This window comes from Rutidosis leptorrhynchoides, chromosome 10 (genome assembly GCF_046630445.1).
Source record: "Rutidosis leptorrhynchoides isolate AG116_Rl617_1_P2 chromosome 10, CSIRO_AGI_Rlap_v1, whole genome shotgun sequence".
NCBI lineage: Eukaryota > Viridiplantae > Streptophyta > Magnoliopsida > Asterales > Asteraceae > Rutidosis > Rutidosis leptorrhynchoides.
In genome coordinates, this window is record NC_092342.1 from 104,825,296 (window position 1) to 104,851,203 (window position 25,908).

The 25,908-nt window shown below is 33.6% G+C and overlaps 1 pseudogene; it reads right to left on the reverse strand.

Annotated features, from left to right (window-relative positions):
* The window catches only part of LOC139870514 (methylsterol monooxygenase 2-2-like), a 142,011-nt pseudogene that overhangs the window by 100,348 nt on the left and 15,755 nt on the right, over nucleotides 1–25,908 (reverse strand).

The following is a 25,908-nucleotide window of genomic DNA, read 5'->3' on the forward strand; positions in this document are numbered from 1 at the left end:
ACTGAGATACGTATTCACTGGGTCGTGGATTGATTCAAGATAATATTTATCGATTTATTTCTGTACATCTAACTGTGGACAACTAGTTGTAGGTTACTAACGAGGACAGCTGACTTAATAAACTTAAAACATCAAAATATATTAAAAGTGTTGTAAATATATTTTGAACATACTTTGATATATATGTATATATTGTTATAGGTTCGTGAATCAACCAGTGGCCAAGTCTTACTTCCCGACGAAGTAAAAATCTGTGAAAGTGAGTTATAGTCCCACTTTTAAAATCTAATATTTTTGGGATGAGAATACATGCAGGTTTTATAAATGATTTACAAAATAGACACAAGTACGTGAAACTACATTCTATGGTTGAATTATCGAAATCGAATATGCCCCTTTTTATTAAGTCTGGTAATCTAAGAATTAGGGAACAGACACCCTAATTGACGCGAATCCTAAAGATAGATCTATTGGGCCTAACAAACCCCATCCAAAGTACCGGATGCTTTAGTACTTCGAAATTTATATCATATCCGAAGGGTGTCCCGGAATGATGGGGATATTCTTATATATGCATCTTGTTATTGTCGGTTACCAGGTGTTCACCATATGAATGATTTTTATCTCTATGTATGGGATGTGTATTGAAATATGAAATCTTGTGGTCTATTGTTACGATTTGATATATATAGGTTAAACCTATAACTCACCAACATTTTTGTTGACGTTTTAAGCATGTTTATTCTCAGGTGATTATTAAGAGCTTCCGCTGTCGCATACTTAAATAAGGACAAGATTTGGAGTCCATGCTTGTATGATATTGTGTAAAAACTGCATTCAAGAAACTTATTTTGTTGTAACATATTTGTATTGTAAACCATTATGTAATGGTCGTGTGTAAACAGGATATATTAGATTATCATTATTTGATAATCTACGTAAAGCTTTTTAAACCTTTATTGATGAAATAAAGGTTATGGTTTGTTTAAAAATGAATGCAGTCTTTGAAAAACGTCTCATATAGAGGTCAAAACCTCGCAACGAAATCAATTAATATGGAACGTTTTTAATCAATAAGAACGGGACATTTCAGTTGGTATCAGAGCGTTGGTCTTAGAGAACCAGAAAATTTGCATTAGTGTGTCTTATCGAGTTTGTTAGGATGCATTAGTGAGTCTGGACTTCGACCGTGTTTTCTTTAAAAATGATTGCTTAACATTTTTGTTGGAAACTATATATTTTTAACATATGAATATTATGTGATATATTAATCTCTTAACGTGTTTGATATTATGTGATAGATGTCTACCTCTAGAACAAGTCCCGTTGACTCACCTAATAATAATGAAGAGTCAAATGTAAATTGGAATAATTTGTGGACTGATTCACAAGTTCCCGAAGAGGAACCGGAAGAAGAGTCGGAACCGGAAGAAGAATCGGAACCGGAAGAAGAATCGGAACCGGATGAAGAAATAGAACCGGTGGGGGAAATAATAAAACGGTTAAGTAAAAGAAAATCCTCAACCAACCGACCAAAGTTAATTATGGTCAATGGTGTTTCCGCCAAGGAAGCAAAATATTGGGAGGATTACCAATTCTCCGATGAATCGGATTCCGACGAGAATTCCGATGATGTTATAGAAATTACCCCAACTGAATTTAAAAAGGCAAAAGAAAATAATAAGGGAAAGGGCATAAAAATAGAGAAATCTAATTCCAACCCCGATGAACTTTATATGTATCGTCAACCCCCGAAGTCCTTAAGTTGTAACAATGACCCGGGAACCTCTAAACCACCAGGTTTTTCTAAACCAATGTGGACAACGACGGTTCGTATTAGGGGAACATCATATATCCCTAGAAACTTGGCAAAACGAACCAAAACCGAAGAAGAAGAAACGAGCGAGTCGGAATAAGATAGTTGTATTCGTGTGGTGTAATATATGGAATATAGTGTTCTTATGCTTTATGATATATGTAAAAATTGCTTGTATTAATAAGTATTTTTTTTTATGAATCTAACTCTTGTCTATTTTACAGTTTAAAAATACAAAATGGATAGACAACCCAATATTTTAAGAGACCTACCCGGAGACATGATTGATGAAATCTTGTCTAGAGTCGGCCAGAATTCTTCGGCACAACTATTTAAGGCGAGATCAGTTTGTAAGACATTCGAAGAACGTTCCAAGAATGTCTTGGTTTATAAGAGACTTTCGTTTGAAAGATGGGGGATATCACATTGGGAAACCCATAAGTTATGATGTGTTTACTTTGACGCATATATTGCGGGGAACCCAAATGCTATTTTACGCAACGGGTTAAGAAATTATTTTGACTCAATATATCCGAATATTGGACTTCGTGATTTAGAAAAAGCGGCTAACATGCAACATAAAGAAGCATGTTATGCTTACGGATTAGTAATGTTCGCTTCTCACCAAAGTGAGAACAAGAACATCGGGCTACAACTATTAAACAAAACGTTTCCACAAGTGACGGAGTCGGTAATTGGGGTAAGAAATGAGGTTTTTAGATTATTACGGGACTGTTGGACATTACGTAACCCTCGTCCCTTTGATGACGTTACAACACGCTGTCTTATCAACGGCCATAACGGTTATGTTGCACAAGACCAAGGATGGGAAGTAGTCCTAGTAAAACCAGAATGCATGACTTGTTTCTGGACGTATGAATTACGTGTATTTATTGCCTTTGCTGAACGACTTGTGTACTAGCTAGAATTGTCTTCACAACTATCTTGTATCAAAGTTATTGTGTGCTATATTTCATGCTTTATGTAAAATAAGCGGTATTGTAAGTTTGTAAAATATTGTATAAAAGTTTGAACGCGAAATATTATTATAATCAGTTTTTCATATAGAATTGTAGTAGTTGAATTGTATATTAGCTACTAAGTATGAACTTAACGGGTAGGTACTACCCGAATTTAAACTTATAAAACGCTAATATGAAGAAAAAGCTTTTATAAATGAGTTCATATTATGCTACGAAATACTATTAACTACTCTTAATATTCTGTATGATTAACTTGTTCCATTTAACTATTTTGAAGGAAATGGCACCGACTACTCGACACACCGTGAATATGAATGAAGAGGAATTCCGTACTTTTCTAGCTTCAAACATAGCCGCAGTACAGGCTGCGCTACATACCAACAATAACCTTGGATCTAGCAGTACAGGAAATCGTGTAGGATGCACCTACAAAGAATTCACTGCCTGCAAACCTTTGGAATTTGATGGAACCGAAGGACCGATCGGATTGAAACGGTGGACCGAGAAGGTTGAATCGGTGTTTGCCATAAGTAAGTGTACTGAAGAGGACAAAGTGAAGTACGCTACGCATACCTTCACAGGTTCTGCGTTAACATGGTGGAATACCTATCTAGAGCAAGTGGGACAAGATGATGCGTACGCACTACCGTGGTCAGCATTCAAGCACTTGATGAACGAGAAGTACCGTCCCAGAACCGAGGTCAATAAGCTCAAGACAGAACTTAGAGGGTTACGAACCCAAGGATTTGATATTACCACGTACGAAAGACGATTCACATAATTGTGCCTATTGTGTCCGGGAGCATTCGAAGATGAGGAAGAGAAGATCGACGCGTTTGTGAAAGGATTACCGGAAAGAATCCAAGAAGATATAAGTTCACACGAGCCCGCCTCCATACAACAGGCATGTAGAATGGCTCACAAACTAGTGAACCAGATTGAAGAAAGAATTAAAGAACAGACTGCTGAAGAGGCCAATGTGAAGCAAGTCAAAAGAAAGTGGGAGGAAAACGGTGATAAGAATCACCAATACAACAACAACAGCAATTACAACAATAATCGCAACAATTATCCCAACAATCGCAACATCAATCGCAACTACAACAAACAGCCCAACAACAACAACAACAACAACAACAACAACAACAGCAACTACAACAATCATCCCAACAACAATAATAACCGCAACAACAACAACAATCAGAAGCAACTATGCCAAAGGTGTGAAAAGAATCACTCGGGGTTCTGCACCAAATTTTGCAACAAGTGTAAAAGAAATGGTCATAGCGCGGCGAAGTGTGAGGTCTACGGACCAGGGGTTAATAGAACGAAAGGAACAAATGGTGTCGGAACGAGTAATGGCGGAGCAAGTAGTGTCGGAGCAAGTTATGCCAATGTAGTTTGTTATAAATGTGGAAAACCAGGCCACATTATTAGAAATTGCCCGAACCAGGAGAACACGAATGGACAAGGCCGTGGAAGAGTTTTCAATATTAATGCGGTAGAGGCACAGGAAGACCCGGAGCTTGTTACGGGTACGTTTCTTATTGACAATAAATCTGCTTACGTTTTATTTGATTCGGGTGCGGATAGAAGCTATATGAGTAGAGATTTTTGTGCTAAATTAAGTTGTCCATTGACGCCTTTGGATAGTAAATTTTTACTCGAATTAGCAAATGGTAAATTAATTTCAGCAGATAATATATGTCGGAATCGAGAAATTAAACTGGTTAGCGAAACATTTAAGATTGATTTGATACCAGTAGAGTTAGGGAGTTTTGATGTGATAATCGGTATGGACTGGTTGAAAGAAGTGAAAGCGGAGATCATTTGTTACAAAAATGCAATTCGCATTATACGAGAAAAAGGAAAACCCTTAATGGTGTACGGAGAAAAGGGCAACACGAAGCTACATCTTATTAGTAATTTGAAGGCACAAAAACTAATAAGAAAAGGTTGCTATGCTGTTCTAGCACACGTCGAGAAAGTACAAACTGAAGAAAAGAGCATCAATGATGTTCCCATTGCAAAAGAATTTCCCGATGTATTTCCGAAAGAATTACCGGGATTACCCCCACATCGATCCGTTGAATTTCAAATAGATCTTGTACCAGGAGCTGCACCAATAGCTCGTGCTCCTTACAGACTCGCACCCAGCGAGATGAAAGAACTGCAAAGCCAATTACAAGAACTTTTAGAGCGTGGTTTCATTCGACCAAGCACATCACCGTGGGGAGCTCCTGTTTTGTTTGTCAAGAAGAAAGATGGTACATTCAGGTTGTGTATCGACTACCGAGAGTTGAACAAACTTACCATCAAGAACCGCTACCCACTACCGAGAATCGACGACTTATTTGATCAACTACAAGGCTCGTCTGTTTATTCAAAGATTGACTTACGTTCCGGGTATCATCAAATGCGGGTGAAAGAAGATGATATTCCAAAGACTGCTTTCAGAACACGTTACGGTCATTACGAGTTTATGGTCATGCCGTTTGGTTTAACTAATGCACCAGCTGTGTTCATGGACCTTATGAACCGAGTGTGTGGACCATACCTTGACAAGTTTGTCATTGTTTTCATTGATGACATACTTATTTACTCAAAGAATGACCAAGAACACGGTGAACATTTGAGAAAAGTGTTAGAAGTATTGAGGAAGGAAGAATTGTACGCTAAGTTTTCAAAGTGTGCATTTTGGTTGGAAGAAGTTCAATTCCTCGGTCACATAGTGAACAAAGAAGGTATTAAGGTGGATCCGGCAAAGATAGAAACTGTTGAAAAGTGGGAAACCCCGAAAACTCCGAAACACATACGCCAGTTTTTAGGACTAGCTGGTTACTACAGAAGGTTCATCCAAGACTTTTCCAGAATAGCAAAACCCTTGACTGCATTAACGCATAAAGGGAAGAAATTTGAATGGAATGATGAACAAGAGAAAGCGTTTCAGTTATTGAAGAAAAAGCTAACTACGGCACCTATATTGTCATTGCCTGAAGGGAATGATGATTTTGTGATTTATTGTGACGCATCAAAGCAAGGTCTCGGTTGTGTATTAATGCAACGAACGAAGGTGATTGCTTATGCGTCTAGACAATTGAAGATTCACGAACAAAATTATACGACGCATGATTTGGAATTAGGCGCGGTTGTTTTTGCATTAAAGACTTGGAGGCACTACTTATATGGGGTCAAAAGTATTATATATACCGACCACAAAAGTCTTCAACACATATTTAATCAGAAACAACTGAATATGAGGCAGCGTAGGTGGATTGAATTATTGAATGATTACGATTTTGAGATTCGTTACCACCCGGGGAAGGCAAATGTGGTAGCCGATGCCTTGAGCAGGAAGGATAGAGAACCCATTCGAGTAAAATCTATGAATATAATGATTCATAATAACATTACTACTCAAATAAAGGAGGCGCAACAAGGAGTTTTAAAAGAGGGAAATTTAAAGGATGAAATACCCAAAGGATCAGAGAAACATCTTAATATTCGGGAAGACGGAACCCGGTATAGGGCTGAAAGGATTTGGGTACCAAAATTTGGAGATATGAGAGAAATGGTACTTAGAGAAGCTCATAAAACCAGATACTCAATACATCCTGGAACGGGGAAGATGTACAAGGATCTCAAGAAACATTTTTGGTGGCCGGGTATGAAAGCCGATGTTGCTAAATACGTAGGAGAATGTTTGACGTGTTCTAAGGTCAAAGCTGAGCATCAGAAACCATCAGGTCTACTTCAACAACCCGAAATCCCGGAATGGAAATGGGAAAACATTACCATGGATTTCATCACTAAATTGCCAAGGACTGCAAGTGGTTTTGATACTATTTGGGTAATAGTTGATCGTCTCACCAAATCAGCACACTTCCTACCAATAAGAGAAGATGACAAGATGGAGAAGTTAGCACGACTGTATTTGAAGGAAGTCGTCTCCAGACATGGAATACCAATCTCTATTATCTCTGATAGGGATGGCAGATTTATTTCAAGATTCTGGCAGACATTACAACAAGCATTAGGAACTCGTCTAGACATGAGTACTGCCTATCATCCACAAACTGATGGGCAGAGCGAAAGGACGATACAAACGCTTGAAGACATGCTACGAGCATGTGTTCTTGATTTCGGAAACAGTTGGGATCGACATCTACCGTTAGCAGAATTTTCCTACAACAACAGCTACCATTCAAGCATTGAGATGGCGCCGTTTGAAGCACTTTATGGTAGAAAGTGCAGGTCTCCGATTTGTTGGAGTGAGGTGGGGGATAGACAGATTACGGGTCCGGAGATTATACAAGAAACTACCGAGAAGATCATCCAAATTCAACAACGGTTGAAAACCGCCCAAAGTCGACAAAAGAGCTACGCTGACATTAAAAGAAAAGATATAGAATTTGAAATTGGAGAGATGGTCATGCTTAAAGTTTCACCTTGGAAAGGCGTTGTTCGATTTGGTAAACGAGGGAAATTAAATCCAAGGTATATTGGACCATTCAAGATTATTGATCGTGTCGGACCAGTAGCTTACCGACTTGAGTTACCTCAACAACTCGCGGCTGTACATAACACTTTCCACGTCTCGAATTTGAAGAAATGTTTTGCTAAAGAAGATCTCACTATTCCGTTAGATGAAATCCAAATCAACGAAAAACTCCAATTCATCGAAGAACCCGTCGAAATAATAGATCGTGAGGTTAAAAGACTTAAGCAAAACAAGATACCAATTGTTAAGGTTCGATGGAATGCTCGTAGAGGACCCGAGTTCACCTGGGAGCGTGAAGATCAGATGAAGAAGAAATACCCGCATCTATTTCCAGAAGATTCGTCAACACCTTCAACAGCTTAAAATTTCGGGACGAAATTTATTTAACGGGTAGGTACTGTAGTGACCCGAACTTTTCCATGTTTATATATATTAATTGAGATTGATGTTTACATGATTAAATGTTTCCAACATGTTAAGCAATCAAACTTGTTAAGACTTGATTAATTGAAATAGGTTTCATATAGACAATTGACCACCCAAGTTGACCGGTGATTCACGAACGTTAAAACTTGTAAAAAAACTATATGATGACATATATATGGTTATATATATAGTTAACATGATATTATGATAAGTAAACATATCATTAATTATATTAACAATGAACTACATATGTAAAAACAAGACTACTAACTTAATGATTTTGAAACGAGACATATATGTAACGTTTATCGTTGTAACGACATTTAATGTATATATATCATATTAAGAGATATTCGTACATCATAATATCATGATAATATAATAATTTAAAATCTCTTTTGTTATTATAAACATTGGGTTAACAACATTTAACAAGATCGTTAACCTAAAGGTTTCAAAACAACACTTACATGTAACGACTAACGATGACTTACCGACTCAGTTAAAATGTATATACATGTAGTGTTTTAATATGTATTTATACACTTTTGAAAGACTTCAATACACTTATCAAAATACTTCTACTTAACAAAAATGCTTACAATTACATTCTCGTTCAGTTTCATCAACAATTCTACTCGTATGCACCCGTATTCGTACTCGTACAATACACAGCTTTTAGATGTATGTACTATTGGTATATACACTCCAATGATCAGCTCTTAGCAGCCCATGTGAGTCACCTAACACATGTGGGAACCATCATTTGGCAACTAGCATGAAATATCTCATAAGATTACAAAAATATGAGTAATCATTCATGACTTATTTACATGAAAACAAAATTACATATCCTTTATATCTAATCCATACACCAACGACCAAAAACACCTACAAACACTTTCATTCTTCAATTTTCTTCATCTAATTGAACTCTCTCAAGTTCTATCTTCAAGTTCTAAGTGTTCTTCATAAATTCCAAAAGTTCTAGTTTCATAAAATCAAGAATACTTTCAAGTTTGCTAGCTCACTTCCAATCTTGTAAGGTGATCATCCAACCTCAAGAAATCTTTGTTTCTTACAGTAGGTTATCATTCTAATACAAGGTAATAATCATATTCAAACTTTGGTTCAATTTCTATAACTATAACAATCTTATTTCAAGTGATGATCTTACTTGAACTTGTTTTCGTGTTATGATTTTGCTTCAAGAACTTTGAGCCATCCAAGGATCCATTGAAGCTAGATCCATTTTTCTCTTTTCCAGTAGGTTCATCCAAGGAACTTAAGGTAGTAATGATGTTCATAACATCATTCGATTCATACATATAAAGCTATCTTATTCGAAGGTTTAAACTTGTAATCACTAGAACATAGTTTAGTTAATTCTAAACTTGTTCGCAAACAAAAGTTAATCCTTCTAACTTGACTTTTAAAATCAACTAAACACATGTTCTATATCTATATGATATGCTAACTTAATGATTTAAAACCTGGAAACACGAAAAACACCGTAAAACCGGATTTACGCCGTCGTAGTAACACCGCGGGCTGTTTTGGGTTAGTTAATTAAAAACTATGATAAACTTTGATTTAAAAGTTGTTATTCTGAGAAAATGATTTTTATTATGAACATGAAACTATATCCAAAAATTATGGTTAAACTCAAAGTGGAAGTATGTTTTCTAAAATGGTCATCTAGACGTCGTTCTTTCGACTGAAATGACTACCTTTACAAAAATGACTTGTAACTTATTTTTCCGACTAGAAACCTATACTTTTTTTGTTTAGATTCATAAAATAGAGTTCAATATGAAACCATAGCAATTTGATTCACTCAAAACGGATTTAAAATGAAGAAGTTATGGGTAAAACAAGATTGGATAATTTTTCTCATTTTAGCTACGTGAAAATTGGTAACAAATCTATTCCAACCATAACTTAATCAACTTGTATTATATATTATGTAATCTTGAGATACCATAGACACGTATACAATGTTTCGACCTATCATGTCGACACATCTATATATATTTCGGAACAACCATAGACACTCTATATGTGAATGTTGGAGTTAGCTATACAGGGTTGAGGTTGATTCCAAAATATATATAGTTTGAGTTGTGATCAATACTGAGATACGTATTCACTGGGTCGTGGATTGATTCAAGATAATATTTATCGATTTATTTCTGTACATCTAACTGTGGACAACTAGTTGTAGGTTACTAACGAGGACAGCTGACTTAATAAACTTAAAACATCAAAATATATTAAAAGTGTTGTAAATATATTTTGAACATACTTTGATATATATGTATATATTGTTATAGGTTCGTGAATCAACCAGTGGCCAAGTCTTACTTCCCGACGAAGTAAAAATCTGTGAAAGTGAGTTATAGTCCCACTTTTAAAATCTAATATTTTTGGGATGAGAATACATGCAGGTTTTATAAATGATTTACAAAATAGACACAAGTACGTGAAACTACATTCTATGGTTGAATTATCGAAATCGAATATGCCCCTTTTTATTAAGTCTGGTAATCTAAGAATTAGGGAACAGACACCCTAATTGACGCGAATCCTAAAGATAGATCTATTGGGCCTAACAAACCCCATCCAAAGTACCGGATGCTTTAGTACTTCGAAATTTATATCATATCCGAAGGGTGTCCCGGAATGATGGGGATATTCTTATATATGCATCTTGTTATTGTCGGTTACCAGGTGTTCACCATATGAATGATTTTTATCTCTATGTATGGGATGTGTATTGAAATATGAAATCTTGTGGTCTATTGTTACGATTTGATATATATAGGTTAAACCTATAACTCACCAACATTTTTGTTGACGTTTTAAGCATGTTTATTCTCAGGTGATTATTAAGAGCTTCCGCTGTCGCATACTTAAATAAGGACAAGATTTGGAGTCCATGCTTGTATGATATTGTGTAAAAACTGCATTCAAGAAACTTATTTTGTTGTAACATATTTGTATTGTAAACCATTATGTAATGGTCGTGTGTAAACAGGATATATTAGATTATCATTATTTGATAATCTACGTAAAGCTTTTTAAACCTTTATTGATGAAATAAAGGTTATGGTTTGTTTAAAAATGAATGCAGTCTTTGAAAAACGTCTCATATAGAGGTCAAAACCTCGCAACGAAATCAATTAATATGGAACGTTTTTAATCAATAAGAACGGGACATTTCAGATCCTAAGCTTGTTACTGGTACGTTCTCAGTCAACGATTTATCAGTTTATGTTCTATTTGATTCAGGGGCTGATTTAAGTTTCGTGTCGAGTAAATTAAGTCCGAGAATCAAAACGCCGTTAACTCTCTTAGACAATACTTATGTTATTGAAGTAGCTAATGGTAAGGAACTTACTGCTAAGACTGTACATCGTAAGTGTAACATTAATCTGGGTGGTAGGGATTTCGAGATAGATTTGATACCGATTGAACTTGGTAGTTTTGATATTGTTATTGGTATGGATTGGTTGTCCGCGAACCGTGCCGAGATCGTCTGTTATGATAAGGCTATTCGTATTACTGATGTGATTGGAGAGCCACTGATGGTCTTTGGAGATAAGAAATGCACACAGTTAAACCTTATTAGCTGTATGAAAGTTCGAAAACATCTTCGCAAAGGCTGTCATGCTATTCTTGCTCATGTTGTTGATCCTAGTAAGGAAGTAAAGAGCGTTGATGACGTTCATATTGTTAGGGATTTTCCCGAGGTGTTTCCCGATGACTTACCTGGCCTTCCGCCGCAACGCGCGGTAGAATTTCAAATTGATCTTGTTCCCGGTGCTGCTCCTGTAGCACGTGCTCCTTATCGTCTTGCGCCTTCTGAACTTCAAGAATTGTCAAGTCAACTCCGTGAGTTGATAGACAAAGGTTTTATTCGTCCTAGTTCGTCCCCTTGGGGAGCTCCTGTTCTGTTTGTTAAGAAGAAGGATGGTTCTTTTCGTTTATGCATTGATTATCGTGAACTGAATAAGCTCACTGTTAAAAATCGTTATCCTCTTCCGAGAATTGATGATCTGTTCGATCAGCTTCAGGGTTCTTCTGTTTATTCAAAAATTGATCTTCGTTCTGGCTATCATCAGTTGCGTGTTAAAGAATCTGATGTTTCAAAAACTGCTTTTCGCACCCGTTACGGTCACTTTGAATTTCTTGTTATGCCGTTCGGATTGACAAATGCACCTGCTGTGTTCATGGACCTCATGAACCGTGTGTGTAGACCCTATCTGGACAAGTTCGTTATTGTTTTCATCGACGACATCCTTATCTATTCTAAGAGTGATGAAGAGCACGAAGAACATTTGAGGTTAGTGCTTGATTTGTTAAAGAAAGAAGAGCTGTACGCTAAGTTCTCTAAGTGTGCTTTTTGGTTAAGAGAAGTTCAGTTCCTTGGTCACATTGTTAGCAAACAAGGAATACAAGTTGATCCTGCTAAAATTGAGGCGATTGAAAAGTGGGAAACCCCGAAAACTCCTACTCAAATTCGTCAGTTCTTAGGATTGGCAGGTTACTATCGAAGGTTCATCCAGGATTTCTCTCGTATAGCGAAACCTCTGACTGCTTTAACGCATAAAGGGAAAAAGTATGAGTGGAAGGATGAACAGGAGAATGCTTTTCAGATTTTGAAGAAGAAACTGACTACCGCTCCGATATTGTCTCTACCGGAGGGTAATGATGATTTTGTTGTTTATTGTGACGCATCACGACAAGGCTATGGTTGCGTTTTGATGCAACGAAAGAAGGTTATTGCGTACGCATCACGTCAGTTGAAGATTCACGAGCAGAACTATACAACTCATGATTTAGAGTTGGGGGCCGTTGTTTTTGCACTTAAGATTTGGAGACATTATTTGTATGGGGTCAAGAGTACTGTGTACACAGATCACAAAAGTCTTCAACATATCCTCGATCAGAAACAGTTGAACATGAGACAACGAAGATGGATTGAGACGTTGAATGATTACGATTGTGACCTTTTGTATCACCCGGGTAAGGCCAATGTTGTGGCTGATGCATTGAGTCGTAAGGAAAGGACTGAACCTCGCAGGGTTAGGGCCTTGAATATGACAGTTAGATCAAACCTCGCAAGGCAGATTCTTGAGGCACAACAAGAAGCCTTAAAGGAAGAGAATTTTGTGAAAGAAAACGTAAGAGGTATGGCTAAGAAATTTGAGATTCGAGCAGATGGTACTAGGTACTTTGTAGGACGTCTTTGGGTTCCGAAGTTTGGTGAACTGCGACAACTTGTTTTGGATGAGGCTCACAAGTCTAGGTACTCTATTCATCCTGGTTCAGGGAAGATGTACCATGATCTTAAGGAGCTGTATTGGTGGCCAAATTTGAAAGGTGATGTGGCTACGTATGTGGCTAAGTGTTTGACCTGTTCTAAGGTCAAAGCTGAACATCAAAAACCGTCCGGATTGTTGGTGCAACCAGAAATTCCCGAGTGGAAGTGGGAAGGTATCACTATGGATTTTATCACTAAGTTACCAAGAGTTTCGGGTGGCTACGATGCGATTTGGGTGATTGTAGATCGACTCACTAAGTCGGCTCACTTTTTGCCGATTAGGGAAACCGATTCCATGGAGAAACTCACCCGTTTGTATTTGAAAGAGATTGTTTCGAGGCATGGTGTTCCCGTTTCTATAATTTCCGACAGAGATAGTCGATTTGTATCGAGATTTTGGCAATCGTTGCAAGAAGCCTTGGGCACTAGATTGGATATGAGCACCGCTTATCATCCTCAAACGGATGGTCAAAGTGAGAGGACCATTCAGACATTAGAAGATATGTTGCGAGCTTGTGTGATTGATTTTGGAAATGGGTGGGATAGGTATTTGCCGTTAGCTGAGTTTTCTTATAACAACAGCTACCACGCAAGTATTAAAGCCGCACCGTTTGAAGCTTTGTACGGTAGGAAATGTAGATCTCCTATTTGTTGGAATGAGGTTGGGGATGCTCAACTTACAGGTCCAGAGATTATTCACGAGACTACTGAGAAGATTGTTCAAATTAAAGAAAGGTTGAGAACTGCTAGAAGTCGGCAAAAGAGTTATGCCGACAAAGGAAGGAAAGATGTTGAATTTCAAGTTGGTGATCGTGTTATGTTAAAAGTTTCGCCTTGGAAGGGTGTTATTCGTTTTGGTAAAAGAGGGAAGTTAAGTCCTCGTTTCGTGGGACCGTTTGAGATCATTGAAAGAGTTGGACCGGTGGCTTATCGTTTGAAGTTGCCACAAGAACTCAGTGCTGTTCACGATGTTTTCCATATTTCGAACTTAAAGAAGTGTTTGGCTGAATTTGATCAGACTATTCCTTTGGAGGAACTTCAGGTTGACAAGCAATTGCATTTTATTGAGGAGCCAGTTGAGATCATGGACCGAGAGGTTAAGACTCTTAAACAGAGCAGAATTCCTATTGTTCGGGTTCGATGGAACGCTAGACGCGGTCCCGAGTTCACTTGGGAGCGTGAAGACCAAATGAAGCAGAAGTATCCGCATTTGTTCTCAGATGCCGAGTCAACCAATGCGCCTACTTAAATTTCGGGACGAAATTTCCATAACGGGGAGGTACTGTCACGACCCTACTTTTTCCGTTATTTTCTTTCGTTAACTATTTAACGACCGTTAACTGTTAGTGTGCCACGTCATTTCCATGACCTATATTATTTTTTTTTTTTGTAATAATAATATATATATAATAATTATTATGTGTTATGTGGATATATGTATTCATATTTTAAATTATACGTTTCTACGTTCCGCGGATTTCCATCCGGCGAATCTTTTCGGTTTTTAAACCAACGGTCGAGTTTTCTGGATTTTTAAATCCTAAATATTTTAAATATGATATTTTAAGGTCATATTATTAGTAGGTGTATTTATATTTATTTTTCGTCGCGCGTTCGTTATCTTTCCGGATTTTTAATCGCGTAAGCGTGTTTTCGCGTTTCGGGCTTCGTACGGGATCTCGGGCCACAAGGATTTCACCATTTAGCAAAATTGGACCCATGGGGCCCACCCCCATGCAATTTTCGGCCGAACCCCATGGGGAGGGGGGAGCCTTTCCTTGTTTTTCCATAATTAGATTTATTCTAATTTTATTATTTTGTAAAAACATTATCTAAACCTAAAACCTAAACTTTATCTTTTTCTCTCTTCCCCCTCTCCCTTGTGCCGTCACCATCCACCACCAACATCACCATCATCATCTAAAATTGTAACTTGGATCAAGGAGTAATTAGTACCAACGCGTTCCTTGTTTCGTTCTCTACGCGATCATCTACTTTGTTTCTCGATTAGGGTATAAACCCTAACCCTAGCTTTTTGATTTTTCATATATATTACTGATTTTATATGTTATATGATTAGTATGATATGTATAAGTTATTGTATTGTTGTTTGAATGCGTAGAATTACTCGTTTGCGTATGATTTCGGTTTGTAAATTTTGGACAGCAGTTTGATTCGTATATTCTGACTATATAACTGATATGAATGTTAAAATAAAGTACATAAATGAGTTCCTCTCATCAAGACATTAATTTTAGACTCCGGATTCATGTCGTTTCGATTCCCGGAGCCCTAGATATGCTTAATTTGGTTTTTGTTAAAGATTGAAAGGTGTTCTTGGCATGAACAAGGTTGGGTCCGACTTTGTGACCATCCTTGGTGTCTTTAGGGTGCCTCATTTGGTTAGGACTGATGGTGAGACGAATATTCATGTTCGGGTCACCTAAATCCGAGCCACGGTTCACCCGTTTTGCCCGAATTACTGTTTTGAGTAAATGATTTTCCCAATTGATGTCATGGCTGATATCCACGACCTAGGGACTGTTCTTGGAGTGTTCTTGAGTTCATAAATGTGTCGGGTGGTTTGAGTAGGTGAAGTTACATATGTGGCTTGCCCGAAACCGACGCCCGGGGCTCAAGATACGACCCGGCGAACTTTTAAACTTAAAACTTATGGTTAATGATTAAACTTATGATAAAATTTATGGAATTCATTATTAATTAATTACTTATGATAAAAGAAGTAATTATTATTATTTAAAACTTATGATATAAATATTTATTATATCATTTAATTATTAATTATAATTTCATTAACATTTTAATTAGACTTATGATTAATAATACTTTTATTATTAAAAGAAAATACTTATGATAAGTATTAAATTTGTTTTTGAGAAATTATTAAAAGACTTATAATAAATATTGAATAATTATTTAATTATTATAAGACTTAATTATTATTTAATTATGACTTAATTATTAAATACTTATGATTTAATAATTTTAATTAGAAACTTATGATATGATTAATAATTCATTATTAATTAATAATACTTATGATATGATTTAAAATTTATTATAAATTAATAATATTTATATTATGATGGATATTTAAATAATTAATTAAATACTTATGTTATACTAATTATAACATTTCAACTTATATTAACTTTAATAATTCATTTTATTTAATTAAACTTATGTTAAGACATTATTATACACTTTTGACTTTAAATAACATTATAACCTATGTTATTATTGTAACTTACACTTTTAAAATTAATGTTGACTATGTTTGACCAAGGTTGACTTTTGAGTTGACTTTCGGTTGACTTTGACTTTCAGTTGACTTCTGTTGACTTTCTAAATAAGGAAACTTTCCTAACTTCAAAACTTTCTAAAAATAGAACTTTCTAAATTTGGAAACTTTCCAAAAATAGAAACTTTCCAAAAATAGAAACTTTCCAAAAATAGAAACTTTCCTAAAATAGAAAACTTTTCAAAAATGGAAACCTGCTAAAAATAGAAACTTTCTAAAAATAGAAAGTGTGTGTCCTTATGCTGTTCCAATCAAACCGATGCTTGCTGAGTAATGTTCTATGCCTACTTGCAACATGTACAATAGCTATCATACTAAGACTTGGCCTAAGTTAGTTATTTATTTCGACCTGCTTTATTTATAGGTCGGCGTTGTGATCTTTCTTGATCACATTACTTTACTTGCTGTTCGCTTGTTTGTGAGATTTCTTCAGTTGCTATTTAAGGTGAGTTATAGTCCCGTTTTTACATACTTTTCAAAGTATATTTTTGGGATGTGATTACATGCAGATTTTTATTCACGGTTAGACACAAGTAACAGTTAAATTTAATTATTCATTGTGAGTTGGACAAAAATATTCCCTAGTCTGGTAACTGTAATCATTGGTTTCTACCGGTGAACGCGAATCCTACGGATAGATCTATCGGGTTTGACAACCCCATTTCGAGCTAGTCGCGCTAGCAATTTATAATCGGAATGTTTAGTACTTCGTAATTTGTTGTAGATACACTGTCCAAGTGTATATTTTTATTGTGTTTGGCAAGGGTAAATAAAGGGTTAAGTGGTTACCAGGTGGCTCATTGATAATGGAATAATGTTTAATGTTTTCTAACATTTTTAAATCTTGTGGTCTAAAGTTTACTTATTTATTTAAACCTATAATTCACTCAACCTTTGTGTTGACAGTTTACTTGCATGTTTTCACAGGTACTTGAGTTATTTGATGCTTCCGCTGTCGTTAGAAGAGTCTGCATGCATTTGGGCAGATTTTATGAAACAATTTATGAAACTTAAGTTTGCATTCTATTTTGGATAATTTAAATTGTGGGATTGTTGGCAATGCTTTGTGTCAACTTTTGGTTTCATATTATGGTTGGTTGGTTTTCAAACTACTTAATTTGGTTTGTTTCCTTTTTGGGGAACATTTTGAAATAAAAGAATGCAACTTTGTTTATTTAATTCATTTAAGTCCGATCAAGCTATGGGACCAACTGACGGATCCGTTAAGTGTTTTGACGGGGTCGTCACAATACTCATTCAAACTCAATTACATATTCTAATTTTGAAACCTCAGAATTCAATTCGAGATATAACCGGTACCATCACTTTTAGATTCTTACATCTTTCGAAGCTATACTTTGACTTCAAAACTGTGTTAGAACATCAAATGTATATTAACGATTACAATATGTGTTCAAACCCTTCGAAAATTTCTGAAGACACTTCAATTAATGAGCAATTGAGATGATGATCCAACCACATATTACCCACAGTTATGTACTTAAAAAGCTCTCAAAACCAAAGTCATAGTTCAACACATATCTGTGTCAGATCCTTTGGCATTTATTAGCAAAATAACTTTGCAATTTCTTTTCAAAGTAGCAAATTCTATCACAGCTCCAGCAAGACAACTTCGATTTTTCATTCGGAGTAGCCTTATCATAATCTTGATATATATGTTGCCCTTTAGCCATTGTTACCGGGGAACCTTTCATATCTCGCCACATTAGCAGTAAACCTATCAGCAACCGTAATGATCTGAGATTTTCCGAAAAGTCATTATATTTATCAAAACCCCATCATTTACTCATCTACCTCTTGTAATGAGAATTGCGATACGAATCATTGGGAATTAGCAATCAGTATTTTGAAATCTCACAGCATGTTGATGCCAACAGTTATACATATAACGTCTATTTCCAAGGCTTACATACTTCGAATGTGAAGTTTCTGAAAAACACTCTGAACCGCGAACTAGTTCTCGAAATGCTGATGAAGCAACAAAAACTGTAAGCGACCTTAGTAGTAAAAAGTTTGATGATAATGATTAGTGTATTAGCAAAGCTCAGAAAAAGAGAAGTTTTGGAACTGGAAAACGGATTGAGCAAAGTATGAAGGAGGCTGTGGACAAATCACAAAGACTGAACCTGCCTTCAAAGAATCCAAATGATTCAGTGTCTGCTGAAGTCATTAACGAATATCTTGCTCCTGACACTAAACCCCTACAGACAATATTCTTCATCATCCTCTGATTTTAGAAATTCTAAGATATCATCGTATCTTTCATTATAAATATCCTCCATATTTCTGAAGATATTTTCATACCTATTCTTATCTGGAATCATTTATCTCTTTGCGCTATCTGTATTACATCAAAAAGGAAACTGTTTAGTTCCTATACTCTGTAAACCTTTGAGTTTAAAATATGAATGTTTTTGAAGTAGTGTTAGGAACTGAAGCATGAGTTAGTATAATATAATGACACTTGATCAACGTGATTATATTACAGTAATTCATGTTGAGTTTCTAAATGGAACGTGATGATTCACAGATCATAACGTCATTATGTGCCATGCTACACGACTTTTGTATTCTATTTAACCTCTAAAGTATCAAGAAAATATTTTCTTGATGATTCGGGCTTTTCCAGGATATTCTGGTAATTTGACAAAACAAGATTGTGCCATTACCATTTCCTTCTTAGAACATTAACAATGTTCATTCCGAAATTTATATCTGCAAATTATGGAACATTATAAGTGGTACTTACTCGCAAGAAGAAGAAACGAAAGGACAAAGCTCCGAAATAGAAATTGGGGTATAAATCGCAGCAAATAAAAGAAAACATTAACTGGAGATGACAATGATTATGGGAGTCAGAAGCAGGGACATCGAAATATAAGAAAAGATATAAAACCCAACAACCACCCATAAATTATAAACCGTATATATCAATACTTACAGCAATATAAAGACACGGGAGAACTAAAAATACTATAAAACCAAGTGTATAGTAGAAGTAAATAGATTCTTTCGGTGGTAGATGAAAAAGAAGAATGACCGATATGAAGGTTAGGAATATATCAAGAAGCAGAACTGGATGGAGCATATTGATGAATGCTTTAAAGTATGAGTTAGAAATAATGGAAGGTGTGAGTTAAAAGGAAACGAAGGAGGTGGATTTATAGTAAAATATCCGACAAAGAAATCAAAACAGATGATCGCATTTAAAGAAGATCCTAATTCCCTTGATTATCGAAGAATCAAATCCTATTACGAAGATTTTCTCCAAATCTCTTGAACTTGGAAATCAATCCTATCTACGTCAAAAGATATGACGAATCTATACCTACTCATTTCACTCTTTTGGTAATAGCTTCACTCGTACTCTTCACAAAAATCAAATGGTTTTATCCATATTACTCAATGATGATAAAACCCTAATCTTCAGCTTATATGCATTATGAAAACATACTTATTGTCAGCGATGACCATCCCAATCAAATTTCGGGACAAAATTTCTTTAACGGGTAGGTACTGTGACAACCCGAAAATTTCTGACCAAATTTAAACTTTAATCTTTATATATTCCCGACACGATAAGCAAAGTTTGTAAGTTGAATCACAAGAATTTTAAACTGTGTTCATACATTCATTTAACCTCGACCAAATTCCAAAGATTCACGAACCATTATAGGAACGGATATGATTATATATGTATATATGTCTATATTATAACTTGAAAACGTTAACAAGTATTAGACGTATAATACTTTACATGAACGTTGTTGTTTTAAAATATATTTAAAATAATTATCGACGGAATTAAAAGATAATATCAAATGATTGAATTATCAGATACATTGAATTATGATTACGAGTCCCTATTAGGAGGTCCACTTTGATTTAGGAAATTTTTCCTTTTTAACCATATTCGGAAAATGGTAAAGTGGTTTTATAAATAAGAACAAAGTGTCAACTAACTAGAACTAGACAAGAGTTAGTGAAGATTCCTATTTGATTTTTAATTCATACCTTACAACATTTTCCTCGTGATGTTAATAAGATAACTATTATGACTATCATTTTAAAGTTGGAATGTGGAATGTAAATAACTTAGACATTGGGTATCGACATTTTACATTAAGGTGATTTCGTACGTTTGTCTAACCTTTGGACTTTATATCACGTTGCACCAACAAACGTTAAAAACTTGAAACCTATGAAAAGTATATTTAATCTTACTTCTCTAAAATGTTTTACGATATAACAACTTCTTCTAATATAATCTTTTTAGTAAAATGATTCTTAAATATACTTAGTTTGGAAAACAAAGTTTTCATATTTATTTAATATTGTTTCAAACGTACAAAAATTTTTTTAAAGAACTTTATTAGTGAAACGTTTTATAAAATAAATTGTTCATAAGTTTTAAGAAACTTAATTAAAGCTTTGTATCATAAATTATATATATATATATATATATATATATATATATATATATATATATATATATATATATATATATATATATATATATATATATATATATATATATATATATATATAGTTTCAAAAACGTAAAACGTGATACGATATAATATTTTCTATTACTTAAATATTTTGAACTTAGAAATATCATTAGATAGATACTTCAATTATATATAAGATATACAAAATTATATTCTTAAGTAAGAATATATATATATATATATATATATATATATATATATATATATATATATATATATATATATATATATATATATATATATATATATATATATATATATATATATATATATATTACAAACGCGTTAATGTATAATTTAAAACGTTTCAATATTATTAAACGTATTTTAATAAACAAACGAGACTTTGATTTATAGAAGCAAATGACCACAACACTCAAATGCATAAGTTATACTTCGTGTAATATTGTTTGTTAATGATTTAAGACTATATTTTGATAAGGGTACGAGTCACTAAACGTAAAAGGCTAGTTTTCTCAGCGTACGAAACGTCATTCGAAAAACCGAAAGTGGGACATGAGTCGAGTGACAACGTACGAGACTTTGGAACAAAAATTACATTTTTACCATGCTCGTAAATATAATATATTATATAAATAATTATAGATTAAATATATATTATATAATTATATTTATAATTCGTGTGTCGGCAGCCTTAGCAAGCTGGATATGAGCTGGATGGGTGTGCCATGCGATCGCATGGCCTAACCACACTAAACCCATGCGATCGCATGGTGTAGTTGGTGGGCAAAGATGCTATAAATCAGTCGAGTTCGGTTCAGTGTACATTCACAAAATCTCTCGATCTCTCTCAAATATATATATATATATATATATATATATATATATATATATATATATATATATATATATATATATATATATATATATATATTTTAATTATTATTATTATTATTATTATTATTATTATTATTATTATTATTATTATTATTATTATTATTATTATTATTATTATTAATCATATGATTATTATTAGTAGTATTAGGAGTGATATTATTAGTATTTATACATAAAATACTACGACGGAGTATTGATATATTAATTTAAAAATGAGTTTTACGAGTGGGATATGACTAAGGAAATTATGGGTTATAGCTATGGAGGTGATGGGTATGGTTCATGGGTATGCTGGTGAGGTCAATTTAGTGTTTATCATCTCCGTTGCGTCTATGTACCTTTCCTACAATATTGAATCTCAATATTGATACGTAAGCACTTATAATTTAATTTTTACATATTAATAGTGTATCCCTAACTAGTGCTCGAGAATATAGGATTATGCATGCTTGTACTTTTGATATTGTAGTTAGATAGGTTATGTTGAATCTTGAATTAGTTACATATGCGATTGAGATAAGGTATAAGTTATGCATGTCGTTGGAAAGCTAGCGAAAAATTAAGAACTTTTCATTTAGATATCGAATGGTTTCGATGAACGAATTAGAAGTTATAGTCAATTAAAATTTGGTATTATTATTAAAAATGATTATTATTATCGTCGTTAATATCATCGTTCTAGTTTTTATATAATAATAATAATTATTATTATTATATTATTATTATTATTATTATTATTATTATTATTATTATTATGATTATTATTATCATTATCCATAAAAAGTATTATCATTAAAAATTGTTATTTCATTATTATTACTATCGTTATTATCATTAAAGTTATAATTAGTATTATTATTATTATTATTATCATTAAAATAGTTATTAGTATGAATATTATCATAATATTTATATTATTAGTATGATTATAATTAAAACTAATATAAGTAACAATTAATTATTATGATTATTATTATTATCAATAAAATGAACGCGACATAAAAGACGATTAAAAACTATTAAATGAATCAATTAGGAAATAATGAGTTTGAGTATCATGATGAAACTAAAATATTATAAGATATTGATTTAGATAAAATTATCGTTCTTATTATTTTTATCATTATCATTATTATTAAAAGTATCGTTAGTATTAAAACTACCATTTTAACAAAAATTATCATTTTAATAGAAATGTCATTATTATTATAAAATATCATTATTATTATCATTTTAAATAGAATTATTATATTAAAAAGTATCGTAAATATTAAAGTTATCATAATTAGAATTATCATTTTATCATAATGTCATCTTAGTAATTATAAATATTGATATTTTTCTATTAATAGAATAATAATAATTGTTATTACAAAATAATACAACTTTTACTTACTATTATTATAGATATTATTTTATCAAATAAATATGTGATACAAACATATTTTACTACGTGTAATAAAATTACTTTAATAATACCTATCATATTATCTTTATAATATTAAATGAACTCTATAAATATTATTACTTAAAATATATAAAAGTATATTTTTATATAAATTTTAATATAAAATTTTATTTATTAATAAATGAATTCTATTATTTACTCTAATAAATCTTTTAAAAATATAACACGACGATATTTAAACTATATATAGATTTTTGGAAATTATTCTGAGTCAAGTTGACTTTTGTTGACTTTTGCATATTAGTCTCGAGCATTAGGATTGTGGTATACTATGATTTAATCTAAATTGTTATACAAATATTGACCAACATATAAAAATATATAATTAATATAGGTTCGTGAATCCAAGACCAACCTTACACTTGTTCAATGATGTTATATGTATTTTTACTACGAAATACAGTATGGTGAGTTTCATTTGCCTTTTTACCCTTTATATTTTTGGGCTGAGAATACATGCGAAATTTTTATAAATGTTTTACGAAATAGACACAAGTAATCGAAACTACATTATATGGTTGAATGATCGAAGCCGAATATGCCCCTTTTTGCTTGGTAGCCTAAGAATTAGGGAACATCACTAATTTTGAGAATTAGTGCACACCTAATTGACGCGAATCCTAAAGATAGATCTATTGGGCCTAACGAACCCCATCCAAAGTACCGGATGCTTTAGTACTTCGAATTCGTTTTTATCATGTCCGAAGGATTTCCCGGAATGATAGGGGATATTCTTATATGCATCTTGTTAATGTCGATTACCAGGTGTTCAATCCATATGAATGATTTTTGTCTCTATGCATGGGACGTATATTTATGAGAAATGGAAATGAAATTCTTGTGGTCTATTAAAATGATGGAAATGAATGATTTTGATAAAATAATGAACTCACCAATCTTTTGGTTGACACTTTAAAGCATGTTTATTCTCAGGATTGAAAGAAATCTTCCGCTGTGCGTTTGCTCATTTTCAAGATATTACTTGGAGTCTTTCATGGCATATTTAGAAGAACGTTGCATTCGAGTCATTTAGTTCATCAAAGATTATTATTAAGTCAAATTATTGTTGGATAATGGATATTATGAAATGGTATGCATGCCTGTCAATTTTTGATGTAAAGAAAGTTTGTCTTTTAAAAACGAATGCAATGTTTGTAAAATGTATCATACAGAGGTCAAATACCTCGTGATGTAATAAACTATTGTAAATCATTTATAATGTATATGAACGGGTCCTTTCAAAAAAAGCACCGCTCCTAAAGGATGCCAAAAGTGCCGCTCCTGCTACAAAAGCGGTGCTCCTGTCGCTGATTCAGCCCAGAATTTTCAGCACTATAAAAGGAGAGAGATGAGGCCATTTTCAAGAGAGCTGGAATTCTAAGTCCGTTTTTCACCTACAAAACCTTAATTTCATCATCCATTGGTGTTTGAAGGTGGATTGAAGGAAGCTAGCTCAAGATTCCTCATAGTTTTAGCTCTAGATCTTCATCTCTTTGTATTTGGGTTGTAATCTCAACTTTTCTTTATCTACTTTGAATCTATTGCTTGTAATAACTCTAAGATGATGATTATTTGTGTTTCTATGCTTATTGTTAGTGTAATCTTAGCCATGATTGGCTAAATCTCTTGTGTTTGCTTATCTATGAATCTCTAATGCAATGATTTGCCCCTAAATCAATTGAATGATGTTGTTTGAATGAAATACATGATCAAGTGTTATTGTGTTAGCTATAGATCCATTACTATGCATTTGTTTTAGGCTTTACTTTGATTATATAGATTGAGTAGCTCTCTTAGTGATTTGGGAAGTGAATTAATTTGCGCTTCAACACCTTGAGTGATCTAGACAACTAGATTAGGGATTTCAAGTGATTGTGTTTTTGATCTAAGTTGGTTTTCAATTGGCCTTTAGTCAACATAGTGGTGTTTGATTATCTTAAGTGATTTCGATAGTTGAAGGGTTTTAAGTGATTTCAACCTAAGCGTAATCTCAATAACCATTCATACTTAACTTGATCTTGGAATGCAATGCTTATGTGAGTTCGCAAAGTATTATTTGATTAAGATTTGTTAGTAATGTTAAATATTTAATAGTTCAACAACTAGTGCGATAGTAATTTGAGTAAAACGGGGCCATCTAAGCATAGAGAGGATTAGGTAAGTGAATACTACTTAGTTAATTGATTCAAGTTCTCAATATTTTGTTACTTGTTACTAGTTTAAATTGTTAAGTTTAAGTTTATTTACTTGTGCACGTTTAGTTGTTAATTAAAATCAATTTATTTACTTGTGCACGTTTAGTTGTTAATTAAAATCAATCAACCCCCCCCCCCCCCCCAATCAAACAAACCATAGGACCATTAATAGTTTCAATTATTCTACTTACACCGTTCTCTTGGGACGAACTTGAAAAGAATACTTACATTGAAGTGCTATAATAACCGGGTTATAATTGCTCGTTAGTTGTGTGTGCTTATTTGTAGTGTTTGATTCTTGTATAAATTTAGAGGGTAATGATGTATTGTTATGCACACATCATCAAAAATCGAGGAATAATATTTCAGCAGGGTGAGCATATTCTGAATCAATCCGAAAGGGGTTTACCTGTCACATACCAAATAACTATATAGACATAGATAACTGGTAGAAATCTCTCTATCCATAGGCCGGAGGTCC